The sequence below is a fragment of the Neopsephotus bourkii genome, unplaced genomic scaffold, assembly GCF_033783945.1.
Source record: "Neopsephotus bourkii isolate Nb327-2 ecotype Australia unplaced genomic scaffold, CSIRO-AGI_Nbou_v1 NB_741, whole genome shotgun sequence".
Lineage (NCBI taxonomy): Eukaryota > Metazoa > Chordata > Aves > Psittaciformes > Psittacidae > Neopsephotus > Neopsephotus bourkii.
Window position 1 is genome coordinate 929,366 of NW_026901239.1, and position 27,816 is coordinate 957,181.

Here is a 27,816-nt window from a genome sequence, read left to right on the forward strand (position 1 = left end):
CTGCTTGATATGTGTGAGAAACAGAAGCTGATGGAAAGAGACAGAAAAAAAGATGCACAAGTAAAGGTCATCAGAAACTGTAAGTTTGTCTTTGGCTAACTGAATTGTAGATGGTTTCCACTGATTTGCATGTCGTAAAATGCACTAGCAAAGGGAATAAAAAGCAAACAAAAAAGTCACTTTTTTGTTAACAGCAGTGTGAGGTGGGATGTTTTCAGTTTGCTCAGAGCTAGTTCCTGGCTGGAATGTCAGGAACATATAACAAGAGGTAAGGTCCATGTTCAAATCAATGCTAATCAACTTTCTAACTTCTTTAATGCCTGGAACAGAGAGAAAACAAAACTGAAAAAAAAACCAAACAGCAACTCTGTGATAAACAATGTACCTGGGTATTGTTTTTTCTTTCATGTGATCAAATTCATGTGAACAAATGCTACTTGTTTTTTCAGGGTGGGGTGTGGTGGTAATATTCACTGATACTGGCAGTTTTTGTTTAATTCTGTGGTGAGCGGCTATAAGTAGTTGCGTTCAGATTTGAAACTTCTATGGTGTTTTTTCTTTGGTTGTTGTTTGTTTGCTTTTTTGAGGTGTTTTTGTTGTTGTGTTTGGCGGTGTGGGTGTTTTTTGTTTGTTTGTTTGTTTGTTTTTATAATACTAGTTCATAATATCACTTAAATAAATAAATTCAGGAAATTATGAGCACTTCTAGCACAAGCTGTTGCCCAAAATGGCAGCTTGAACAAGCAAAGAAAGTGTTATAGAGATGAATTTATTAAAAAAAAAAAAGAAGGAAAAAAAGGTTAAAATGTCAAGGTGTTATTACATTTAGAGGTTTGCATTTTCATTAAAAATGAACATAGAGGTTGCACTAGTTTCACTAGAAAGTAGTGTTTCTAAGCAAATTAGTTAAAGCCGTTTAGAGAACTAAATATGACTGCGGGAGGATAATTTTAGTGTCTAATGTCACACAGTCATGCCAAGCTAATTTTATTCTCTCTTTTCCCCTTTTAACTCAATGCATTCATATAAAATCAAGATAACTTACTTTCCCCCTTTACAAATATATATATAGAGAGAGTGGTATATATATTGTATATTAATATAAATATTCATATAGATAGAAACCTGTAATACTAAAATGCAGTAACGTATTTAATACAGTAAAGTATCTAAAATATATATTGACTGGGAGGAGGGAACAAAAATAAATGTCAATTTGAACTGTTGATTCCTTTCTTTTGGACGTTGTGTGTCTGGTAACATCTCTAACTTTCTACCAAACTGTTTTAACATATTTAAGGTGTAAACTAAAAGAAATCAGTTATGTGTTCTGACATGGACAGTCATATAATGCCCATTGATGCATTCTCCATTTAAGTAACTTACGTATTATTATTTGTGCTATAACAGAAACTAAAGCATGCTTTGTTTTGTTTTAAATTTAAAGGCTCTGTTATGGTAAATATTGCCTGTATATATTGATATGGGAGAAGCAGAGATAATCTATTCCTTGTGAATATTAAAAAAGGGATTGTAATGGTTTTTCATGGACATTCTCAATTTTTAGACCCTGTCTATTATCAGAGGTATGATCTGAATAGTAGAAGATACAAAGTGTAGGATTGCTAAAAAATATTTTTCTTGACTTTTTTTCAACTAACAATAGCCAACTTTTAATTTCCCTTTTTCTCTGGAAAACTCATCTGAGTTTTTGTCATTTTTAGTGCTCTCTTACCCCTCAAAATAAGAATCATTGCTTCTGGTATCATTGATAGAACATTATAGTACAGGAAGCATAAAGACAAACATCTGTCCAAAGTAGTCATTAAATGATCATTACTTTCTTGCTAAGTAGGGTCATAGTGACTTTGAATGTAAGCTGCAGGATATGAGTATTGCCACACCAAAACAGGCTATACCAAGGAAGAAATTACCAACAGAAAATTTCATTGTACAGCATAGACTGGTGTTTTTGTTTGGGGTCTTTTTTCTTTTTTTGTTGTTGTTGGTTGGTTGGGGTTTTTTTGGTGGTTTTTTTTTTTTTCCCCAATGAACTTGGAAAAGGTTTTATTATTTAGCCATCTCTGTCAGAAATCGTTGCTACTGTAAGAAGGCAAACGTTTCACTAGACTGATGGATGCGCTTGTAAGAAAAAGATGGTATAGCAGCTTTGTTTTTAGTAATGATATCCTATTTTTTACTTAACACTGTTTTATATAGAAAAAAACCACCTATTCTTTCTCTGTGTTTTATCAAGAGCTGTGATTCTCAGAAAGTAAATGTAGAGCCTAATGAACATTCAGCCACAAAGACTGGTTGCTATATAGCACTTAATCAGAGCAGCAGCAAAATTGTATGTGAGGCTGTAAGGGAAGTTGTAATATCTACAGACACAGCAAAACAAGCTAGGGACAAAACAAGGTCTGATCAAGTACAGCTTCACCCTCTGCCTTCGATTTCTGTTTCTACTGCTGAATGAAGTCAAATGCAAAGGTTTTTGTGAATGTTTACTTTACATTGTGTACATTTCAGTTGTAACTGTTAACGTAAATCGCTGGATTCTCCAAAGAGATGATTACTGCTTATATATACTTGCAGCAGGTGCATGTGCATATAACCCAGTGAGTTTGGGCTCACAAGCCTGTATGACTGCATAAACCAAGGACCCAGACCACAGCCATCACCTCCCTGCAATAGAGGCCACAAACAGGGTACGGTCTGCAAGCATCTCTCTGCAGCTTTTGATCACCTCTCCTGACTTCCAAATGCTGTATTTCACAGTCTGGCTCCCTGTGGGGCTGCATGAGAGCAAGGAGTTGGCTGTGGTGATAGGAGGGAGAAGACTTGCCTTTGTTTTTGTTTAAAATCACATCGGGGCTGCAGTTTTGAAACCACAGGAGAGGCCTTTCTTTTGTGACAGATGTGGATCACATAATGGCTTTTTATAATATTGAGTGACACTATTAAGAATTTGGTTTCTAAAGTTCAAGTAGATGTTGTTTGTGATGGAGAAAATTCAGTAACACTGTGCAGATGCTGTCCTTAACCTGGTCCTGCTTTATGTCCTTGAAGAGTTTATGTGGAGAAGGTTAAACTTAATTGTAAAGAGTCAGATGAGAAATATGTGAGGAATCTGCTGAATTACTCTTCTAACTACAATGCTATATTTTAATCTAAAGCAACTCTTTCTGTTAGGCATTCATACATCCTAGCAAGTAAGGTAGAAGGGCATTTGTTGATCCTGGAACAAGCAGGCAGTACAGGTGTGAGGAATCTGCTGAATTACTCTTCTAACTACAATGCTATATTTTAATCTAAAGCAACTCTTTCTGTTAGGCATTCGTACATCCTAGCAAGTAAGGTAGAAGGGCATTTGTTGATCCTGGAACAAGCAGGCAGTACAGGGAAGAGAATAACAGCCCTCAGCACAGCATGAGGAAAACAGCAAAACAATCAAGCTGTAGTGATGGGTGATTTCAATTTCCCAATATGAACTGGAAAAACTGAAAACCATGGCACAATGAAAAATAAAATTATAGAAGAAATAAAAAGTTATTGACCTGTGGTGTCAGGATCCTAACAGGACTTGTCCTCTCCAATCTCAGCAAAAATGTAGTTAGTAGATTAGAAACAACAGAGCTACCTGGTTCAAGTGACCCCATGATTAAACTCAATATAACTTAGAACACTAAGCTAAATATATCAAAAGCACAATATGAATTCTCAAAGGTCTACATTAAAGGTACATGGAAAAAGCCCTGTGAGAAATGGGTAAAGAAACAATAATGGGAGACACTTTTTGTGAAGAATAAAGGGTTTTCTGACATTTCCAAGGTGAAGTATTTGGGGGAAAGAAAGATAATGATGTGATTATGGGAAATTCATTCCTGCAGTCTGACTATTGTACTCTCTTTAAACTCTTAATTTAATAAATGTGTTCCATTACTGAATTCCTGCTAAAATTGTTGTGTAAGAGCTATAGCTGCAGCCATACCGGGGAGATTGGAGGCAGCAATAATTTTCTATTCATATTCATTTGATAACCATAGAAGGGTTGCTTAGGAGATGGGTATTCCTCCATTAAGTGATTTAACCTCAGTTCTTGGCTGCAACGAGGAACAGTCTTTATAAAGTTTTCTGGTTTATTGTTCTGACATCACAGAAAAATAGATAAGCAACTAGGGTTTAAGCTAGAGAGAAACTGATGCTTCTAGAGATGCACTGGACATGGTTATGCAGCTGTGGTATTTATACATTTCTGTGATGTCTCTGCTAAAATGAAATCATTATCAGTACAGACACTTGAACCATCTCTGGTTAGGTTTTCAACTTAGTACACTGTATGTGGTGTGAATTTGTCTTAAAACCAGCCAGGTAGTCATACTTCTTCAAATAATTTGAATTTTTGTGTTTTTTCTTTGCCCCTGCAATTCAAGCATCTAATTGGACCAAACATTCCAACAATGATTTAAAATAGAGAGACTAGTGTGAATTTTGTGACAAGAATAGATGAAGTGGCAAACTGTATAATTGTAGAAGATACTATCGGGTACTGTATTTTTCCCTTGTCCCACTTTACCCACCTGATTCAATGAGAAAAATCATAGCCCTCGTGGAAAACTATTTGGAGCAAAAAAAAGGTAATTCTTAGAATGCTTAGAATTCAGGTAAAGCCACAACCTCTTTCCATTTCTATATACTGTTATGTCATGTAGAAAAGACAAAACCAGACATAATTTGATGTAAGTGGGAAGAACTCTAGAATGACTGTGAAGAAAAATGTTACTGATGCTAATCTTTGCAAAGCCAATATTTTTGTAATTGGCATCTAATAATGTCTGTAATTTAAACAAAAACAGCAGTTTCCCATAAGCATTTTTAACTTTTTAAATTTAAAATAGCGCACCACTTATAGAAAGGTTGGCAAATGCTTTGAAGCATTCATATTCTGCTGTGAGACTTCTATTTATGATCAAGATAAAATAAATTTCACAGATTATAAAACTCCCTGTTGCTGAGGTACCTCCTTATAGCTTGTCCTACGTTTAAGTGAGCGTGGGCTGAGGGTTTCTTTGTGGTTTGTTTGTTGGCTGCTTTGTTGTTGTTGTTTTGGGTGTTTGTTTTGTTTTGGTTTAATTTCCTTGTTTTCCCCAGATGACAATCTCTCATCTTATTTTGTATTTCTGTTTTTTTTTATCCTTTAATCCAATTTATGTAGTACCTAACAGCTTCAATGTGCCCAGGATGGTATTAAAGTAAAAACCAATAAAATAGAAAGGAAAAGAAGTTAAACAGCTGTTTAGGAATTAAATGGGAGGAGGAGGTGTCTTTGTATACTAGAACATCATAAAAATGCTGACAATGTACAGTATTATGACATGATATCACAATAAAGTGTCAATCTCATTTCTAAACTAGTTGTAACGTTCTCCATAGTAGTAGGGAGCCTATTCTTGCACATCAATCTGCTTGAACATCTGAACTACCAATCAGTAGCCAGGGATCTAAGTCATGCTTCTTTTTCCCTCTCTTTTTCTATAACTAGCAAAGAGATTGCCTTGTGGCCAGTGGTACTATGTAGGGAGTGAAACTGAAGCACTTTCATAATTTACCATGTGTTGGTCTCCTTGTGGCCTTCACATAACTTCAGACTCCTCTGCTTTGCACCTTGCTGAGTTATTACCTTTACAGTATTACCTAAAACCCAATTCCTAATTTTCAGATTTCCAGGGGAAACCCTGACAATGGCAAAGGAAAAAGACAAATATATGCCTAGTGTAAAACTTCGTAACTTTCATGGCTTCCTTTCGTCTGTATTTGTTGTTTGAATCATCAGGTCTTTTTCCTGGATTGTCAGTAAGCCTTCCAGAGACGGAAAGGTTGTCTTCTGATAAGGGCTCCTTTCAAACCAGACTTCTCCCTTCATTTCAGTGTTTGTGTTTCTCATCAAATGTTTCAAAATAATTTAAAAAAATGTTTTGAAAAAACAAAAAGGATTAGAAACAGCACTTTGCTAGGAAACCTTAAAGTATTTGTTGTATAATAGTTGAGTATAAGTGTATGAACCAGTATCTTCTGATTCTTGATTAAATACCTTGCTGTGAAGGGTATTGCTCAGGCTAGTTTGGTTTTCACTGCTGCTGACCAGAAATGCAATCTTACCCCTGAGAGAAGTGATGGAGCAGAAGTGTTGGAGAACTGCTTTGTGTTAAGATTATTTTTCATACCATGGTTTTAAAAGCAGTCTTTGGGAGATAGTTCTGCTCATTTCATAGAAATTATAAGTTATGGCAGAACAATTCCAGTGCATTCCTGAAACTTACAGCTTTTTTTAATGTCAAAATAAATATCCGGATTTAAAAAGAGGAATCTGCCTCAGATACAATTTCTGGGATCCTGGCAGGCATTCATATGGATGTACATGACAGAGCATTTGTTCTGTAGCTCACAGACATAACAGGTTGAGAGGTTCTCCACTTGTTCGATTTATGGATTAATATCTAGATCAGCTAAAGGATGACATTTTCTGAGTGTTACATCTGCAGTTCACACTAAACATATGCAATGCCGTATGGTCACTGAAGGGTTATGGACTTTTTTATTAGGAAAACTACCATGCCTAATATTAGGTATGAGGTAGCATATACTGTGCACTCTTATGGCACCAAACCAGAAAAGAAACAAATCAAAAATTTATAAATAAGTTGAAAAAATCAACAAATCCCCCCACCTGCCCATTACTATTTGTGTAGAGAGCTGAGTTCTGTGGAGGCAGTCAGATTAGACCTGTAAAACATACAGCTGTATTCTCTACTAATGTGGTTCAAGCCCACCCGGCAACTCAGCTCTATTCAGCCACTTGCTCAGGCTTCTCCTTTCCCTCCCACTCCAGAGGGGATGGGGAGGAGAAACAAAGGAATGTAAACCTCATAAGTTGAGATAAGAACAGTCCAGTAACTAAAGTATAATATGAAACTACTACTAATAATAATATAAATGATAAGGGAAATAACAAAAGGAGAGAATGTAAAATTAAAGGGGAAAAGAAAAAACAATAAAAACAAGTGATGCACAATACAGTTGCTTGTCACCCACTGACCCATAACCAAGCACTGTACCAGCTGCTAGGAAAGAGAGAAAAATAACTGTTACAGCTGAAACCATGACTAGCAACTACAAACCAGAATACTCATGGTTTTACCCTGCATAGCAAATTAAAGTGCTGATTGCCAGGTATTTGCTCTTTATAGCTCTTTGGGCAGAGTGGGGAAGAAGATGGGCAGAGAACAAGCAGGCTCTCTGCAAAGTGTAATTTTAATAAGTTTTGTCTGGGTTTCTCTTATTGCATATCTCACATTATCTGTTACTATTTTTGTACTGCAGATATTTAGTCTCTGTTCATTTGATATATAACTCAGTGTAAATAAGCTTTTAAGTATACAATGACAAAATATCAGAGAATACTAATTTTCATAACAAATTCTATCTTAGAGGAAATGGTCTCAGCATTATGCATTATACAGTATAGGCTTTGTACTGCTGCTCCATGTCAGCCTGACAAGATTATATCATTACATGTTTTAAGAAAAGGATGCAACAGAGTCACAAAATGCAGTCCTCAGGTACACTTGTATAATGAATATTTAAAGCAGAAATTAATCCCAAATCAATTAAGCACCCAAGTACGTTTGGGTAGTCTGCAAATTTTCACGTATGCCTTTCATACGTGAATTTGGCATGCCCAGGGAATGTACCAGTGTTTTCTGCTAGTAAATGGGCAAAACTGTCAGCAGTTCTCCCACCTTTAACGAGCTTCTCGTTCTACATCTGTTGCATCCAGCTGCAGTCCTGTTTTTCAAGAAATTGATTTCTCTGCTTCCTCCTCCCTCCTGCCCCCCTCTTCTTTATATTAGTCTTTCTCAAGCTCACAGGTATAACTATAGACATCCTAGATAGCTCTCAAGTCAACGAAAGGGCTTAGTGATGCTCTTGGATCACCAGTCCCATCATCCTCAGCCAGAACAGTCCAAAACACATAACTAACTTTTTCTGCCAGTGTGTTAGAAAGCACCACAAAGCAGCATCAGTAACTGCATACTCTATGAACAATGTATAGAAACAATGAGTTTATATTTTAGTACATTTTAAAGGCCAACATCTGTTCCAGCATCACTGGGCACCCTTTCTGGTATACATTGGCCACAGTAACTCCCCAGCTGATACAGTGTGGGATGGGATCCTGGCAAGTGCTGTGGTCTCAGGAACCACTGCAAGGCTTGATACAATAGAGGTGTCTGCCCTGACCTTGAAGTTGATACCACACCGAAACAGCCTGTGAGTTGTCAATAATAAACTTGATTACCTATAGGACCGGTAGCAGGACACAAGTTGACTAAGTATAGGTTCCTACAGGTAAAAAAATCAGGTGAAGATAGGGTGCATATCTCTTCCATGAACAGCTGAAGTAAGCTGTCTTCCAATGTCAGAATGCTAAATCTGAATCAATGTAATTCACTGTGCACATCTACTTTAAAACACTGACTAGGATACTATAACAAGCTTGAGACTTTTAATTTGGAAGAAAAAAACCATGAACTATGTGGCAAGAAACCAAAATAATTTTCAGATTCTTAGACTCTTGAAAATATTTTCTGAGATGGGACAGAAAACTGCTGGTTTGTTGAGTTTTTTTGAATGTATTTAGCAAATGTTTTAACATGTCCATAAAAATCTAGGGGGATTAATAGCATTTGAAGTTCTTTACATCTGCAGTGTTAGACACAGGTTGTAATTAAAAAATAATTGTATCTGTTAGTTTATGCCTAACTACAGGTAGCTTCTCATTAAATCAGTGCTTCGCCATTTATCTGTTTTACTGGTTTCCAATTTCTGTGATTTTTTGCACAGTAACTAAAAAGTAATGCATTCTTTGTTTCAGAAAATTTTGAGTTGTCACAGCAAGAAACATGTTCAGCCAGTAGAATTTAAACATATTCAAGTTAAGATTGAACTAAATCTTAAAACTCCCTTATTAAAAAACCCAACCCCCAGATAAATATGAAAACATAACAACTTTATTCAATATGGTTGAATGTCTATGTTGTATTGATTAATAATTCGTGAATATTTTCCTTAAGCAAAAATTGGGTATTTTGAAAAATCAGAGATTGATTGGGTGATTTGGGGTTTTTGTTTGTTTGGGATATTTTGTATTTGTTCTATAAAAATTATCTTGATTAGATAAGAGTCGCAATTTCCATCTAGTGGGAAACTCCAGTATTCCAACATTCTTTTTTCCTCTTACCAAATCTGGTCAATCTTGAAATACTGAAATTTCAGGCAATTATGTTAATAAGAAGAAAAAAGTAATCAATGAGGAAACACTGAAATGTATTTTTTGAGTGATTTCAATATTGAATTGTACTTTCTATGGTAGTGATTTGTCCCACTGAGTTGTCTTTCAAAAGTGTCATGGACCCATTCTCCCTTCTTTGCTCCTTGAACTGATGGTACCTCTCTAGGTGCAACCTATGTGTACCAGCGAGGGAATTCTCTAAGGGGAAACTTTGATCGACAAGGCCATGGGGGACAGAATGCAATAAATGATGAAAAGAGTTCTCTTCAGGACATGGCTGGGAGAACAACTTGAACTGATTTGCTGTTTAATGAAATAACAGTGAAGGAAGCAAACATCATTCCAAAATCAAGCAATAGAATTTGTTGGAAAAACAACCCCAACTCATTTCTGCAAGAGATACAACTTAAAAATAAAGTCAGAATATTGGAAAGCACTGAATCAATCAGCTAGTGGAAACTGTGCTGACTGTATTAAGACTTTTAGCTGTGCATGCAGAAAGGAATTGAATCCCAAAGGCTATGCCTGCATTGCACCTAGGACTTATGATCTGCACGTGGGCATACCTCCCACTATTGAGAGAGATGACAGTGAAGACTGTGCTCTGACACAGGGCTGTGGGGTGGCTGCAGCATCCAGATCACGAGCAGGTGCAACAGCTGAGTAGAGCAGAATGATGGTGTTACAGTGGTTTGTCTGTGGTTCCTATCTGTAATTCTTCTGGTCATCATAATATGTTGATGTATCAGTTTGGAAATGTGCTAAATGATATGGGTGCTTTGATAGAGCAGCTATGAGTTGGCTTTATCTGACCTCAGCAAGTTTAATAAGATATTTATAAGATTGCTGCAACCTTAATGATGTTATTAGTGTAGATATGACATACACAGAAGTGAATTATAGTTTAATAAATAGAATAAAATGCACTGTAAAGCAAATGCTTTACAGCTTTAAATGAATATAAGAAATACATGGATTGGTTTATGAAATGGCAGGTTTTAAAATGTGCTCTCCTGCTCTTTCCCTGATAGGGTGGTTTCAACATCAATTACTATCATGTCCTGCCAGGCCAAAGAGATTGTGAAGATGAAAAGTCTGGCTGTTGCTTTGGGTCTGGAAGAGAGGTTGTAGCTCTCACAGTGACTATTTGTTTTGTTGTTTTTTTTGTCACTGAAGAATAGATTTTATCAGAAAATTCCTACCCAGCTCTAACTTTTGTTGGTACTATGCACAGTAGTTTCCTGCTAGGCACAGCCATGACGCATTAAGTCTCAGCTGAGCCTGGGAATAGGCACAATCTGCTTCCAGTGCCCATAGCCTTTCCTGGCTGGGAGGCAGCCGTGGTGGAGGCTTCAGGACACACTAATTATCTCCATCCAGACACTGCTTACCAGAAGAGCAGCCCACAGAGGTCTCTGGTCTCAGCTCAGGTTTCACTTTCATGTTAATTTGGAAGAAGGTAGTAAGTATCTAAGGAAAATATGGGCAAAAGGTATATTCAGATGTTTTGTTGTTTTCTGAAGACTGTAATAAGATTTCATTACAAAAATATTCATGTCTCTTTATTAACTTCCTTGTCAAGCTTCCTTTTTATGCTTTTTTTTAAGCAATAGAAAACATACATTTTTAGCAAAATTTATTCTAAGTCCTGTAGGTTTTGTGTTTGTGTTTATTAAAACATGCAAAGTATCAGATTACTTACATGCCTAAAATTACACACATCCTTAAATACCATGCTTATTGGACATGTGAGAAATTCCAGGGAATCAAGTGCTTGGTGCTCTGGTTATACTAAAATATTTAATTTCAGAACTAATCCCTTGCTCATCTCTCCTTTGTTATTAATGAATGTTACATAATAAATGCATCACGATATAAAGAAAGCACAGTGAACAGTTAATCCCTGGCTAGCTGTGAGTGCTTTCTAGACCCTGTGCTGCAGCTGTGAAGCCCCTCACCATGACCAGGGAGCCAGGTGCAGCAGCACCAGATGGCCCTGCAGACAGTCAGCATCGAGCCAACAGAAGCTCGGATACAGCCCCTCAAGCCAGCGCTGATTTCGTCCTGTGGTTTCTACTCTACACAGCTCAACACTCAGTTCCTGGGAAGGCTTATTAGCTCTGGCACCATACCACAGGAGTTTAGAGCATTGGCTTGGGACCATTGCTGTGCTTGGGCTAATAAGATCCTACTGGAGCAAAGTGCCAACGAACACTGTACAGAGACGATTCAGTGGCTGTATAAGGAGCCAGCCTGGGTCAGTCAAGGACAGATCTGAACTGTGGCTTATGAGCCCTGCTTGAATCCAGCTGAGTCTACAGAGCCATTTAGATCTCTGCAATATGTCTATAATCTTGGATTTTTCATTACCCAGACTATTCCACTCCCCTGTTATGTCAGGTACCAGAGAGCTGACTTTGGCTAGCAGGGTTGGGTTACTTATAAATACTTGAACTGTCTGACTCTCTTTTTCTTGAGCGATTTTTCTTGCATCTTTGCACTTGACTAATTTCACATTGCTGCTAGTTGTTGCATTTAGTATTCTATTTGTGTTTTCCATTCTACTGCTACCAATATAAGCACCTTCACCAACATTACTGCTAATGACTTTCCCTTCTTTTCATCAATAAAACACATATTCTCTGGAGTGACAGTAATATCATCTGCTAGAAACCACGTTACTCTTAATAAGACAATGCAAAGAAAAAAGAAAATTTATTTCAGCCCAGCAGCTGTAGCACCACTTTAGTACTGGTGTGCCTGTTGGGGAGGGGGAGTAGGCTTTCTTCTTCCTTCCATTTTTGGAAGTGGGTTTGTGGATCACTTGCTACAGCTGCATTACCATAAGCTTTAAGAGGCTCATTTTGTCTGTAATATCTATGCACCAAATATGTCAAAACCAGATATACCAGATAAGAAGTATTTTGATAGGCAACATGAAACACAGCTTGTGAGATGGCGGGGGGGTGGGGGAGGGGCATATGGGGGGCTTATCCACTGGTAGCTGATTTCATCAGCATGTTTGTCTAATCAGAATATCTCTACCATAGAACAAAAGCATTATTTTTAATAAAAGCATTTTACTATGCAGGGATCACTGGCAGAAGTCTGTGTAAGCAGTAGTGATAGAGGCTGGTTGTACAGGCATATCTGACTGTTCATGCAGGTATCTCAGTGGCCAGCCCACACTAATGTGGTGTAGAATTGCATGCCAAGTACATAAATGTAACAGAGTTTTCTGGGATACAAATGATAAGTGGGCCTTTGACAACTAATCTGACTCTTTCAAGAAGAAATGAAAAAAAAATATATATAGTGCTATTTGTTTTGTGTGAGCTTTGTGGAAAATGATGCATTAGGCTGTAATCTTTTCTATGGTCAGAAGTGCTAGGGTGTTCATCTATGGGCATCATAATTTGAATAAAACAATCCACTGTGTTCTGTAGATTTGCCTCTGTTTGTGTCTTTGTCTGTATTCCATTTTCTGGACAAAAAATAACCCACAGAAGTGTTCCTTAGTTGTCTAAATCCCCAGCTTTTACAAAGCCGGCTTAGTCTTATTAATTTACATACATGAGAAAGTAACTGGTCTAGTATTAGGCAATGGACACTGGGCCATGTAAGGAGACAATGTCACTCCTGCAGTGCAATGCAGAAGGGAGCTTCCAAAAACAAGTTTATATTTTGGGGTAGCATGTTGATTGTAAACTTCCTCAACCCCCCCTTTTCTACACCAGGTCTGTTTTTTCCAGTTCTTTACAGCAGCAAATGACTGTGCACATGGCTGGGTGTGAACACAGAAATAAGAAGCTTTGTCAAGCTTATGAGTTGCAAGTAGCTTGAATTTTCAATCTTTTTCCTAGGAAAACTGATAATATTTTTTTTTGTATGAAGTTACAGCTGCAGTCTGCATGAGCACAGTCGCTCAGGTGTGTGTGTAGGCTATCGCAAGGTAATACAGTGCTGGACAACCACTGGCTATTTTTTAAAATAGAAAGAAAAAAAAAAGCCAACAAACAAAAAATTGTCCAGTCAAATTCCTGTTTGGAATGTTTCAGCAGGATGGGGATCCTCAGTGGGTGCCTGCTGCCAAGGCTCTTTGATGTCCCTGATTCCAGGCCCTGGCCATTTTTGATTTTATTGACTTCTCACTACAAGAGGACCACTTATATGCTAAGACACTTCAAAGAAGTAATAATGATTAGTATACCTAGTCTGGTTCCTAAATAGTGGAGATTAAACACCTCTGGACGTTTCTCTAAGCCAGTGGAAATAAAAATAGATCTTCTCAACTCGATGACTGGAGGCTATTATTATAACATACATGATGAGTTTTGCCTTTCACAGGTATCTTCAGTAGATGCAAACATATGTAGTGAAAGAAAAGCAACGTAACACCTTAAAAGGAGAAAGAATTGCAATAGAGCATGTAAACAGCTGACAAAACAAGATAGCTCTCTGACAAAAGAAAGAAATATGTTAACAACGAATAAAATAGGATAAAAAGACAAGATTATTTGCATACATTCATAAGATAGTAAAGCAACATTTTATTTTTTAGTTTTATCTAAAGATTTTAATAGTTGATTTATAGCTAACTTCTTTAAAAAGAGCATAATTTTGTTTAAGTATGTACTTTCAAACATTAATATAAGCACTTGCCATATGTTTCTAAAATGATAATTATAAAAAGGGCCCTTTTAATGGCTGAGATCTTGTCTAGAAATTATGCCAGTGAAGACTCCTGTAATAGTTCAAGCATGTGCTTTACGCATTTAGGGCATTAAGTTTCAATCCTTCTGGGTTTTGTTGTATAAAATTCCTATTCATAGAGTAATTCTAATTAATTCCTGGTCCTCCTGAAAGGAATTTCCCCTTGTCCAAAACCTTTCAAGGTAATGGAAGTGTCTTTTAAAAGTACAGTAATAATCCTCTGAAGCTGCAGTAGCTCTAAAGATATTTTCAGTTGTGTACTAAAATTTATACAATCAATTGGCTTTCATAGCATGGCTGACTTAGCGAACAATCCCCCAAGCTAGGTGTTTGTATGACCATTAAATCTAGTTGTATGTTCACTTATCCTGCTCAAGGGATATTGCTCACAAAATTTAGAAACAACATAAAGTATTGGAAACACTCATGTTACAAATTTTACGTTCTAAGAGACAACCTGTGTCTTTCCTTGAGTCAAATAAGCATGGGTACAGTCTTCCTTGGCCCTTCCCTGGATTACAACTATACACAAACAATTAAGTTTTCTTTTAGCAGCACAGTTTTCTTTCATCAATGGTCAACTAATGCAAGAGGAAGCAGAAGCTGTTTGAGGAAGAGGTACTCTCCATGTGATGTGCCTAGGAAGAATTGCAATAATCATTCATGCTGCTTATTCCTTTTAAGTAGTGTCTATTGTCTCCAGTTTGCTTTTTCCTTTAATTAATTCCTTTAAGAAGTTTACTTGAGTATATATAAGCTTATGTCTGTAGCAAATATGATAAACCATTACTATCCAAGGAGAGAAGGGCTCTGTACTGTGTAAGAGTGTATATAAACATCAGCTGCAGAAATCCAACTATTAAAATACATGATGGAGCTCTGTATCTCTAAGCAATGCTTCTGGGTTTGCAATGTTTATGCATTTATTTACTTTCCACCTTTTTGATTTGGAGACACTGACTCGTAAGCTACAGTCAGGATTTGCTCTTTCAGAATACATCCAACAAATATGTGGTTAATTCCTAGGAGATTTTATGCTAATTATGGGCATTAGTCTAGGGTTAGGATGCAGAGGTTTTCTGACTCCCCCTGAATGTGGAAGTTGCTGGGTGAATGCGCTAAATCTGAAAAGGTGCACGCAATCTGATGGGTTTACCCCATCAGCTTGAAAGTCAAGATTTCCTGTTATGTCACTCAGCACATCATGTGCTTTCATGTATGAGCTGCTACTTGTTCCACACAGTCAGTCAATTACCCTTGCTTATGATTTCAAAGCATTTGTTCCTTAAACTAGAGTTTTTAGCAAATGGGAGGCAGACAGGTCTTTTGGTGAGTTCCTGGGAAGACACAAATAATTTGGCCTTAGATATAGAATCATAGAATAGTTAGGGTTGGAAGGGACCTTAAGATCATCTAGTTCCAACCCCCCTGCCATGGGCAGGGAGACCTCACACTAAACCATGCCACTCAAGGCTCTGTCCAACCTGGCCTTGAACAGGGATGGAGCATTCTCTGTCCAACCTGGCCTTGAACAGGGATGGAGCATTCACAACTTCCCTGGGCAACTCATTCCAGTGCCCCTCCACCCTTACAGGGAAGAACTTCTTCCTTATATCCAATCTAAACTTCCCCTGTTTTAACCTGTCACCCCTTGTCCTATTTCTGCAGTCCCTAATGAAGAGTCCATCCCCTGCATCCCTATGGACCCCCTTCAGATACTGGAAGGCTGCTATGAGGTCTCCACGCAGCCTTTACTTCTCCAGGCTGAACAGTCCCAACTTTCTCAGCCTGTCTTCATATGGGAGGTGCTACAGTCCCCTGATCATTCTCATGGCCCTCCTCTGGACTTGTTCCAACCGATCCATGTCCTTTTGATGTTGAGGACACCAGAACTGCACACAATACTCCAGGTGAGGTCTCATGAGAACAGAGTAGAGGGGCAGGATCACCTCCTTTGACCTGCTGGTCACGCTGCTTTTGATGCAGCCCAGAATACAGTTGGCTTTCTGGGCTGCAAGTGCACACTGAAGCCGGCTCATGTTCATTTTCTCATCAACCAACATCCCCAAGTCCTTCTCTGCAGGGCTGCTCTGAATCTCTTCTCTCATATTTGGTGAATGAGTATGTATAAAGGGCTTATTTTTAGTTCAAGGCAGCATTTGGTATTAATATTTTGAGGTTTTGAGTGTGTTAAATGTGCTTCCAAGTTACTTCACACTTCCCCAAGAGGTTGTTTTAAAATTGTATGTTAGGCCTTTATAATTTTAAGAATTATTTAAGGAGAAAAGGATGTGCTACCAATGATATAGGTTATGAAACAAATTGCTATTTGCAAATGTACGTGCTAACTGGATAGCATAAAGCCATTAGAAATACTTCTGATGTTTCTGTTTTTCCTGGGTCAAGCAGTAGCAGTCATTTTTCTCCTTCTTTGTAGCTGGTGCAGTGCTGTGTTTTTGACTTTTGCCCTGGGAACAGTGCTGATAACATTGATGTTTATAGTTGTTGCTCAGTAATGTTTACTCTGAGCAAGGACTCTCTGAGTCTTATGCTCTGCCATAGAGGAGGGGAAGCCAGGAGGAATCAGGGACAGGACACCTGACCCAAACTAGCCAAAGAGGTATTCCATACCACAGCACGTCATGCCCAGGATGCAACTGAGAGTTAGCCAGAAGGGCTGTTTCACTGATCTGTCAGGCTGGGTATCGACGGATGGTATTGTGCTACCTTCCCTTGTTATTTCCTTTATCATTATTATTATTGGTGGCAGCAGTAGTGGTTTTTGTTATGCCTTAGTTACTGGGCTGCTCTTATCTCAATACGTGGGAGTTACATTCTTTCAATTCTCCTCCCAGTCCCTCTGGGAATGGGGAAGTGAGCAAGAGGGCTGGGTGACTGACTTACGGCCTGAGCTTAAACCATGACATGCTAAAGATACCATTCCCTACAGAAGCGTCTACTATCTTACTGTTACTAACTCTACATGATTGTGAGTATGGCAACAAGCAGTAATACATATCTTAGAATTTTATGTATGCAAGTTGTTTTCCTGTTTTGCAAGAAGTCAGTATTTCCTATAACAATTTATGCATAACTGTTTATGAGGATAAACCTAATTAAATATCAGGTATTTAACTGGCTTTTTTTTTTTTTTTTTGTTTAATCTTCAATCTACATCTTGCTTCTAAACCATTAGTTGTTTTTTCTTTTTTTTAATTGTCACAAAATTCTGGTATGTATTACTGTGTCTTCTGGATTATATTTTAGCCAAATATTAATGAGAACCTCCACTCGTATTAAACTTTCCTTTGCTTGCATAGCTTCAGTGGATCCATCAAATGTTTCATTATAACAGGTTCTTACTGTTCTGCTTCCTTTTGACACAGCTGTCAGATTCATAGTTAAAGCTGGAAGAAGTCTTTAATAAGTGGACATCATTTTTCTTACCAGTGCAGAACTACAAATGCCCTTATAACCTACTCTAAATGTTTCCCATGAGTGCTCAAGAGCAGCAACCAAACAGGATTTGATCCGTGTACTACGTACTTCCACATATGTTATATTTATAGGTCTTGTAAAGTCCTCTTTTTTCTCGCAACTCCTTTGATACCATTATTCTTGGGAATGCAGTTGATCAATGAAAATCTAATACATGCTGCTTCAATGCAAAGGATGAGGGGATCATTTCTTAGGTCATGTACTTGCTCCATATTTTGTTCATAGACAGTTTGTTCATGCTCCATTATTATTGATTTCCTTATTAATCATTTGGGATATTGATCACATTTTGAACTGACAAGTGTTAATATTAAAGCTTACAAAACGAATATGTATTTTTGATATATGAATATATACACTTATGTATTTACCACTGACAGGCACCCATGATACATTAGTTGGTGAAATTATTATCTTCTCTGTGACATTCTCTTTTACCTGACTTTAAGCATCATCCATGAATGAAGAACTGAAGTAAGAATAAAACACAAGTACAAATAGACCTTTAGGGTTGGCGGGTTTCACATTACTAATCATGGCTTGTTTTGATTGATCTCTTTCATCTTACATCCCGAGTAGAGAATACCAGAAAAAATTATGCCTGCCTTAGTTAAAACAAGTATGGAAAAAAATAATTGACAGCAAGTCTTAATGAAGAGTAGTTTGAGACAAAGGGACCTAAGTCTATGTAGTGTCACCTAGTGATTATTTGCAAAAGCTCAGAAGTGAAAAAAAAAAAAACCTGTCTAATTTATCTCCAGAAATACAAAGGACTCAATTTACTTCGTAGAATCATAGAATGTTTAGACTTGGAATGGACCTGGGCAGGCAGAGACACCTCCCACTAGACCAGGTAGCTCAAAGCCCATCCAACCTGGCTTTTGGTGAGGAGTGTGTGTTGATTGAAATAAGTTGTATACTCCTCACTGCAACCTTGGCATTATCCAGAAAATCTTTATTCACAGTCAGAAGGCATCCTGAGTAGCTGTTGTGCTGCTGTAATTGTACAAGACCTGAATGAAACAGGACTCATCTGAGATTGCTTGGCACTGAGTGGCTACTGAACAGCAAAATGCTTGTAAGTCATTGGAACAATCAGTGAAAAGATCTTCCAAAAGGCCTATATTAATGAATTAATTTTCATATTTTGAATGATCCAGTTCCATTAAGATTTATACACAACTGGGTTATGTCTACTGTGGGAAAAATCTTTGGGAATTTCTTGGTATTTATGTATTTAAATTCCTAACCATAATACTACATTAACATAGTTGCACTGAATATTAAATTGATTTAAATGTGTTAGTACTATATTCAGTATACAGTCCTTAGCATGTAAATATCACAATACAGTAGCAAAATGCAAATTGGAACATATTTTTCACATTCTTGGTCCTTTTTTGGTAGCTTTTTTGCATTAATTCCTGATGGCTTATATTCATCATAGCAAGATGACTTGCATTAAATTCTTTGATTGATAGAAGTGTAAATAAGTTCTGAATCAATTCCTGGATCTTGTAGTGTTACAATGCAGCTTGGTCCTATGACTTTTTCAAGTGGCATGAGGGAGCCGTTCTAAAACTACTCACAAAATAGACAGTGTTTTTGATTTGAAAATGTGAATAGTTCAGAGAGGACTGTTGCGGTCTTCTGAGCTAGAATAAAAAACCCCACAAAACCCTCAAACCCCAACCTATGTTTGCATGGTGGAAAAATAAGTGCCGTTCTAACACAATTAGGTATTAAAAAAAATAAATAAATATTGCATTTGAGTGATCTGTATGAGCATAAATGACTTTCAAGTCCATTTAAAGGCATTCCTTGTTGGCTGTGTGTGAACCTGTAATCTTTGTGCTTGGATCCCTAAAAAGCCGTAAGACTGTGATATGGCTGTTGCCAGTACCAGTGAAAAACACACCAAACAGAGAATAAGGCAGTTGTCATCCCAACTGTCTCATGCAGAAAAAAAGCGATTAGTCAGCCAGTCAAAAACTTTATATGCTAAATATCCTATGGGCTTTACTACACATTCATTGGAACTGTGGAGATCTGGCTTCTCTTCCCTGCTGTGGCAACGATGTGGATATGATCCTAAATAAAACATATCACATTTGAGACTCCATTCCATCCTTTCTCTCTCTCTCCCCACCCTGCTTCAGAGAACTTTCTTCTTTGTGTTGGTGTCACACCAAGCTCTAATCTGGGTTGAGCATGTGGGTGCTACTGTCATGCAAACTGTAGTCAGAAACATCTTCACCATTGGAAACTGGAAATTCTTTTGAGAGAAAATAATTCATTTACAGCAATTATGAATAGTATTTCACCTATCTAAACCAACAATTCACCTACCACCTGTAGCCTGTGCTTCTACCAGGAATGCAGTAAGTAGATATCAAAAACTGATTATAACTTTTGCTGAAAATTTCAATGCTAATGCCCTTTTTATGCAAAACAATCATGAGATTACTTTGTTTTTCTAAATCCTCTTCCCTTATGCAGAGTCTGTTAATGGAAATACATTCTATACTGAAAACTTTTTACTGTTTGGTTTTAAAACCAGCTTCTATAACACAGATTTCTTAAATGGAAATGTAAATACAAACTGTTTATGATATAATATAAAATACTTTTATGCTGCAGCACTCTTTAATGTTACAGTACTGTATATACTGCACTGATTATTTTCTATTAAAACACGCTAAACAAAACCTGTTTTAAACCTAGTCCTAGTTCATATTTTACACAAACAATTTTAGCTAAGCTTCTAAACAAAATCAACTTCATACAAAAAAACTTTTCAGATATTTCTTGTTGACTTAACTGTATAGTGATTTCCCATTTTTAATGGAAAAACTGGGAAGATGATAAGTTACTTTTGAGGGCAGTCACTTTAAAACATGCTCACTTTCAGCTAGGTAAACGCATTCTCAAACTAAGCTATATTGATCTGCATCTTCAATCTTCCATCTCTACTCTTGGGTTAGAAGACTTCATTACTTTTGTCCTTTCAGCCAGGCAGGGCATATATTTACATAAATTCACATATTGAATGTCAACACAGTGAAAATAATTCCATTAAGTAATAGCCCAAGTTCTTCAGTAACCCCTCAAGAAGGATTTTGCCTGGAAAGAGGATGTGTTCTCTCAGGATATATAACGTCTTTTCCCAGATAAGCACTCCCCAAAGCATTTTTGTGCTTTACACCCTCAGCTTCTCCACTGTGGACAACAGCAACTCTGTAGGCATGGCCCCATGCAACTTCCCTGTAATCCTTGCTCCTTATCCTTTTCTCCATCACAGTGCTTGAGTCTGCTGCCAGGTGGTCATGCCTGGGTCTCCCCCGAGCCCCTCAGGGTGGAGGCTTCTTTATTTTTTTCCAGTTTCCCCTGTGCAATCAAATAAATCAATGAGTCTCTCTCAGGGATATACAAAGTGACAACTTGAAATACTTATTTAATTTTGAGTTCTGTGAGAAGGTACACTGAGAGTCATTGTGTGGTTTAAATGGGAAAAGACATGTTCTATTTTCTCTGCTCATTAACTGTGGAATGGACTGGCTACAGTCTGGGAAGAATCAGTTCTCCTGTTAAAGATTAAGTATTATCATTGACCTAATTTAAGTATCACTGTTCTTTAGCACATTTGAGTTCTTATGTTTCCAGCACAGCAAATACTTTGGTAATACTCATTGGTGATGAAAGTCTGAGATCTCTAAAGTGGTATACTGCAAACACATAGAGATAATGTGGCCCAAAGAACTGTTGTCATGATTTGCTCTTTTATTTTCATTGCCCAAAGTTCCTGCTGCCTTACAGGGAAGATAGTACTGCAAGAGCTGCATTTTATAGAAATCTATTGCAGAAGTTTCCAGACTTTTCCATCACATCAGATAGAGATATGTTTTAAAATTCTTAAAGTGACTTTAGCTGGAGTCCTGCAACATGTGAAGTTATTATTTCCTGTTGTAGAACGGTATGAAATTGAAGTGCTTAGAGAGTCTTAGAGAGTTGCATTTAAAATCCTAGTATTTTCTTATAGTGATCTTGTTGCAAGCCTATAACTGTCTTGAAGAAAATTACATGTTGTTCTGGTTCAGGCTGTATGTGATAGGCTGTCCATATTACTCTGACCCATGATAATTTTTTTAAGGGTCTATTAAAACTCCAGAAACAAAAAACAAAATACCCCCAAAAAGCCCCAACCAAACCAACAAAACAAAAACAAAAACAAAAAAGCCCTCAATACGTGAGTAGCTTGCATAATATTACTAGCATGCATCTTTCATCCTTAAGGTATAAAGTATGTATATGCTTTTTAAATGCCTGGTGTTTAGCAAGGCCACATATTGAAAAGGACTCCAGCTTCGGTGCTGGATATTTGCTCAAGATTCTTCTCCACAAATAAAAGGACAAAATTTTAAATATGGCTTTTGTTGTAGCGTAACTTTAATAAACATTTAATAACAGTCAGCTGTGACATTTACAAAGAGGAAAATATATGAACACAGACACTCAGAAAATTCTCAGAATTCTCAAGAACAAATCTAAAACATTGCATCTTATCATCCACAGCTAAGCTCTATGGGCTAAGAAAAGCTACTTCATTTCCTGTAAAGCAGGTTTTTGAATGTGTCCATTTTTCCTGGCAATTTTACTCAAACTGAATTTTGATCTTCTTTTTTGAGTCATTACGTACAATCTTAGGGAAGCAAGATCATGGCTAAGTTTTGATACTGAAAAAAACTCAATATTTTTTAAGTTCTGTCTGAAACCTTTGAAATTTGGTTGCAAAAATGTCACCCAGATATGGGACCAAGGGATTGAGGCTTGCAAAAAGTAGCAGCATCTATTGTTCTCTGTGGACTTTGAGGAAAATAAAATGGTTTATAATGTCCCTTTATTCTCACTGCCTGGATCAGCTGGGAAAAGAGAGAGGAAATGGCTTTCCCCCAGTACTTGTCAAATAACTGATGTGCAAATTATCCCTCAAAGGGGCAAGGTAGACAATGACAGTATGTCCATAACTCAAGAGTAAAGTTGCAGCCCTGTGGGCAAAATTCAGAGAAAAAAAAAAAAAGCTTATGGGACTGAAATTTTACTAATAAAAATTTAATAAATGATTTTTAATAATATTCTACCTGGACTGCCAGATCAGGATTAATTAAATGCAGCTGGTAATTATCAAACCAGAACAAGCTACACATTCATGTTATATGTCTATAAATTTCATAAAAATAAGGCTCTGAATGAGCATTTGCCCATTATTTCCAGGTGTCTTCTCTCCTAGGTAGTCTGATTCAACAGCCTTCATAGGATAAAGAGAAAACAAGAGGAAGTTCTTGCAACAAATATAGCTTGCAATAGTGAAATCTCCATTTTTTTTTCAGTATCATGCAGGAGTTACTCAACATATGATGTGATCTTTGATAAGAAATAGCCAATTTCTTAAACCTGTAATTGCTTGGTTGAATGAATTTAACAAAACAGGTTACAGTACAGAAAATCTAGTAGTTTGATTATGTTTTCTATTGCACAGTAAAGAAACAGAGCACAACCTAACAAAATATTTCAGTGTTTATAAACTGAAACATATTTCAGTTACATCTAGTTAGAAGTTAATATTTTAGGTGATCTATCATTATCAGTATTAAATGTATTACCCCAACCAGAATAATGAATTTCATTTTACTTGTGCTTAATAGCAAACTTGAATCAGAAAATGTTTCCTGAATTTTAATAAAATTCTGTTGTAGTTCATTTTTAACTGAGGACAATGAAGTACTTACAGAATACAGAATGGTATAATCACTGGAAAGATAAAAAGCTCCAAGCTACCCGTTCTATATTGTTAGCATAAATGTAAAATAAGATTGGATCAAGATAAGAGGTTTGCAAGACTGCCTTGGTTATATTCTCAACAAAATTTTGCTCCTCTCTGATTGGACATGCAGTTTATTCTAAATAAGGTTCTAATCTTGCAGTCTTCACCTAGACAATGAACGTGTGAGCTACATGTGGCCTCAGGCCTACATGTCTGTGGCTGGTAGGACTCAATGCAATTAAGGCACCTTAATGAAATGAAAGTCTTAAGGACTTTGGCATGAGCCTGCAGCACTTCAGACATAGCTGACAGAATTCCCCATTGAATCTTTTCTGATCTATATATGATAGAAATTGTGTGGTCTACAGAAACTGAGTGATCAAACAGCATCACTGTATCACTTCAGTAAAAATTACATAATGTGCTTTTCAATTTATCTCTACTCAGGAAAATTGCAACCCTTGTTTTAGGGTGCAGCTGAGAGCATGTATTGTAAAATGCATAATCTGTGGAAATTACTTTCAGAGTGTAAGCAAATATTTTAAGCAGGTTTGCAATAGTATTGCAGTTTCATTTTCTTGGGTGTTGAAATAGACTAGTCTTCAGGGGTAACTACTGTGCTTTGGAATAGAATTTACTTTGTGTGACTTTCTTGAAAAGTGTGTATGTATGTGTGTGCATATATATGTGTATATATAAAATTCTTAAATATAAAATACATATATATATGTTAGCATATTTTAATTCTGAAGTGCTAAGGATAGAGAACAGTAATTGTATGCAAGGACTTACCAAATGTCGGGGGGGGGGGGTTGTTTGGTTTTTTTTTTCCCAATAAAATATCAGAAAATTTTAGTCTACCTATAAAGTAATGCAAAGCTTTATTTTTCACAGCCACTGCAGCGTTGACTTTGCCAGAGGAGAACAGATGAGGTGTTTGTCACCTGCAGTAGTATTTTTAGTTTGGAAAAAAACAGCATTTAGTACTGGTCAAGGGGGTCCTGTTAGATCTGTAGCTAAAGAGCTGCAAAGAGCTCCAGTTCCTATTGCTGGAGCTCTTTGCAAGACAGCCTTGTCTTTTTCTCGAGACTTGTTAATTCTGAGTGTTCCTTGGTCACTGAAAGTGAGTGCCATTTCAAACATTAGGCATGGAAAAGCTAAGCTGTAATATATACTATACATATATGCACTATTTGTATTGATTGATTGGTTGATGGCTTGGCTTCTTAAGCGAATATCTGGGAAGGGCTTTACCCAGGCTTACTACAAGCACGATGACCAAGGGCATGTGGGATATGCAAATCTGGTTGGAAAAGGGTGCTTAGGCAATCAGGGAGTGTCCTACCAGGACTGTCATCTCCTGAGCAATCTCGAGCTACCCACGCGCCAGTCCTCCCGCATGCAACTTTGGATCTGCAGCTTCCCATGTACCTTGTCACCAACCATTCTGACCCTTGTCCATCCGTACAGACAAGATTAAGCCCTTCAAGCCTGCGCAGTGGTTCTTTTAGGTGAAGCGCAGCTTGCACAGAACTGGCCCCACCCTTTACACCTGAGGTTTAACTGGCAGGGCCTAGTTATCTAGGATAGTGATAGCAAAGTTCTCAGGTTGTAGGTTTTGTAAGATTGTCCTTCTCTTTGATGGAAGACCTTACAAGGCTAAACGAGCTCCATCAGCCCGGGTTTGAAGATAGGAGTTTTCCTTCTGCTATGAGGAAGGCCTGAAGATTCAGGAAGGGCTTTAACCCACACATTCTGAGCAAGACTGTCATCTCCTGGGTCAGCCTCAGCTTCTGCTAACGTCATCTCACACAGGCACCGGCAGCGCTGCAGTATCACTACGTCTAGGTGGGATTCTGACTTAGAGGCGTTCAGTCATAAGCCCACAGATGGTAGCCTCGTGCCACTGGCTCCTCAGCCAAGTGCACGCACCAGGGGTCTGAACCTGCGGTTCCTCTCGTACTGAGGATTACTATTGCAATAACACAACATCAGTAGGGTATATACATGCACTATATATACAATTTAAACTGTGTATTTTTTTTTACCAAAGCCATTTTGTAAAGCCTTAAACGTTGGAAATGTAAGGAATTTAAAAGGTATTTGGGGGGTCTAGAAGGTACTGTTGGAAAGAGTATTGCTTGATGGTTCATTAATTCACTTTTTCCTCGATATAATGTTACTGGTGATCTTTTATTTCTGCATTTGTGTATTTAAGCATGAATGTTCTTGTGCATTTATGGTGTATCAGGTACACAGTTAGAGATTCTGTGTAATCTGAACTGCATACATACATTGTTAACAAAACCATACTGCTTTCTGCTGCTGGATCATAAGTAGGTGATAATATTTGGACACTCTTCACTACTAAAGTTAGATCAATACTAATGAATCAATACTATAAAGGCAAAAGTAGCGGGTTTGTTTGTTTTCACTTGTTTTGTTTTTCAAAACTTATTTCTATAACTTAAAAGCGAGAAATTACTCCTATTTTCCTCTGCTGTCTTGTAATTTGCATGATTTCTCAATATTCTATAAATAATTTATTTGATTTGGGAGCTAAATGATTCTACCCTCCCAGCTTTTAGGGAATATCTATAAAGTTATTTTGCAGAAATCTTTATTTAGAATTTTCAGTGACCACTGCAGATGTATAAAAGTGCAAGTACTCAATAGTGGAACTTCCCAAGAAAGAGAATATGTCACTATAATACTGAGAGGCCTCTCCTGGAAACTCTCCAAGAAAGAACTTCTACCATTTGCCTTCCCTAAATGATTTTGAAACTCCACACTAACAAGCGGAGAACAGCAGTGCTGCTATCTCCGCCTGAAGATATTTTCTCTTTTCTTTCATATGGTCCTAGAGACTTGCCACATGGAAGATCCTTCTGTCATTCCTTTTGCTTTGTTTCACAATTAGTTCAGGTGCTGATCATTTGGGAGATCTGAGCAGTGCATTGTGACAGATGACCTCTAGGGATTCTTTCCAACCTCAGTATTCTGTGTATGTGTGTGTGTGCATATGTACATGTGGGCAATTTCTTTGGGCGCACAGACAGCTGTTTAATCCAGATATTCTTGTCATGTGTTATGTCTCTGGTAGTCCAGCAGACACCTTTTCTACTTACCTGATAGTGACTCTGCCAGTTTATTGAACATGTCTAGTATGTGTTCACTATAGCTAAGACCTGCATGTGACTTTCTTCTTCAGCAAAATGCACTTCATTCTTTTCCAGCTCTCATCCCAGAGTGAACTGGAAAATATTTTGTTGTCATAACCATAGAGTAAGCCATGTAAACGCCAACTAAGAGGCAATATGAACAAAATCCTCTTTCTAGCAGTAGAACAAGGGGACAAACACATTTTCAAGGGTTCCCATGTATAAATGGACTAGTTGAGCATAGAAGTTGTAATTATGGTCCAAATGTACTTTCATTATTCTAGGAAAGTACAAAAATCCCCCAAACATCCAGGATGAGAACAGTCTCAAATCTGTTCTCATCTGAACTAAAAATACATACACACGTAAATGCATTTACATGCACACACACACACACACACACACACACACACATATATATAAAGTTTTTCTTTTCTTCCTTATTGTAGGCCTTGGGTTGTTTGTAAAGCTGACCTAAGACTGGTTCCAAGTTTAGCATCCAAGTTAGTGGCTTGGATTTTTCTAGGTGTCTATTGTTAGAGCACAGTACCATAACACAGCAAAAATATTCATTGCCAGAGGTAACTTGACATTTAAAATTCATCTGTGTCATTGGTCCTTTCTGTAAATATCTTCACAATAATCTTTTTAATAAAAACTTCTAAGATAGATAGACAGAATTGGTAAAGAGAGACACTTTAGATATGTCCACCATCAATTTCTGTCCTTGGTAATTTACTTCTGATTACTGCATGATTGGAAGATTACTGTAGATGATTATTGACTTCCTGCACACCAATGGTCTATTCGTTAACATCACAGATTCTAATGTAGTTCCTGAATTCCCACTATTATAGCTTCTATTCTTTAAATAGAATTGAGTGCAAGTTCACTCCCTTATTGTGAATAAATTATCATTCTTTTTCTAGGATTTAAAGAAAAATAATATTACATTAATTTAAGCATCATAAATGAAGATTTTTTTTATCATTACAAAACCATTGTTACCTGTTAGAAATATGTTAACAAGAACCAGAAAATTAATTAAACAGTTTGTCCAATAAGGTTGCACAAGAATCTTCCTCCAGGAATCTGTAGAGATTCCTATGTTGTTGTAACATATAAAAAAAAAAATAACCACAGTTTGCACTCTTAGTTTAATGTTGTTTTGCAGCTCTGGTCATCTCAGCAGAGAAGTCAATGGACCCATCCAGGATGCGGGTCCCTGGGGCTCATGCACTTTGAAGAAGAGCTGGGGGAAGGGCAAA

General features: G+C 37.3%; 1 long non-coding RNA gene across 1 annotated transcript; it reads left to right on the top strand.

The window, feature by feature from the left end:
• LOC133212842 (uncharacterized) lies at positions 1-26,147 on the top strand. The gene is made up of 3 exons (XR_009725623.1): positions 1-79; positions 24,282-24,582; positions 25,383-26,147. It is a non-coding gene; the product is annotated as an uncharacterized LOC133212842 (long non-coding RNA).
• The last annotated feature ends 1,669 nt before the right edge of the window (positions 26,148-27,816 follow it).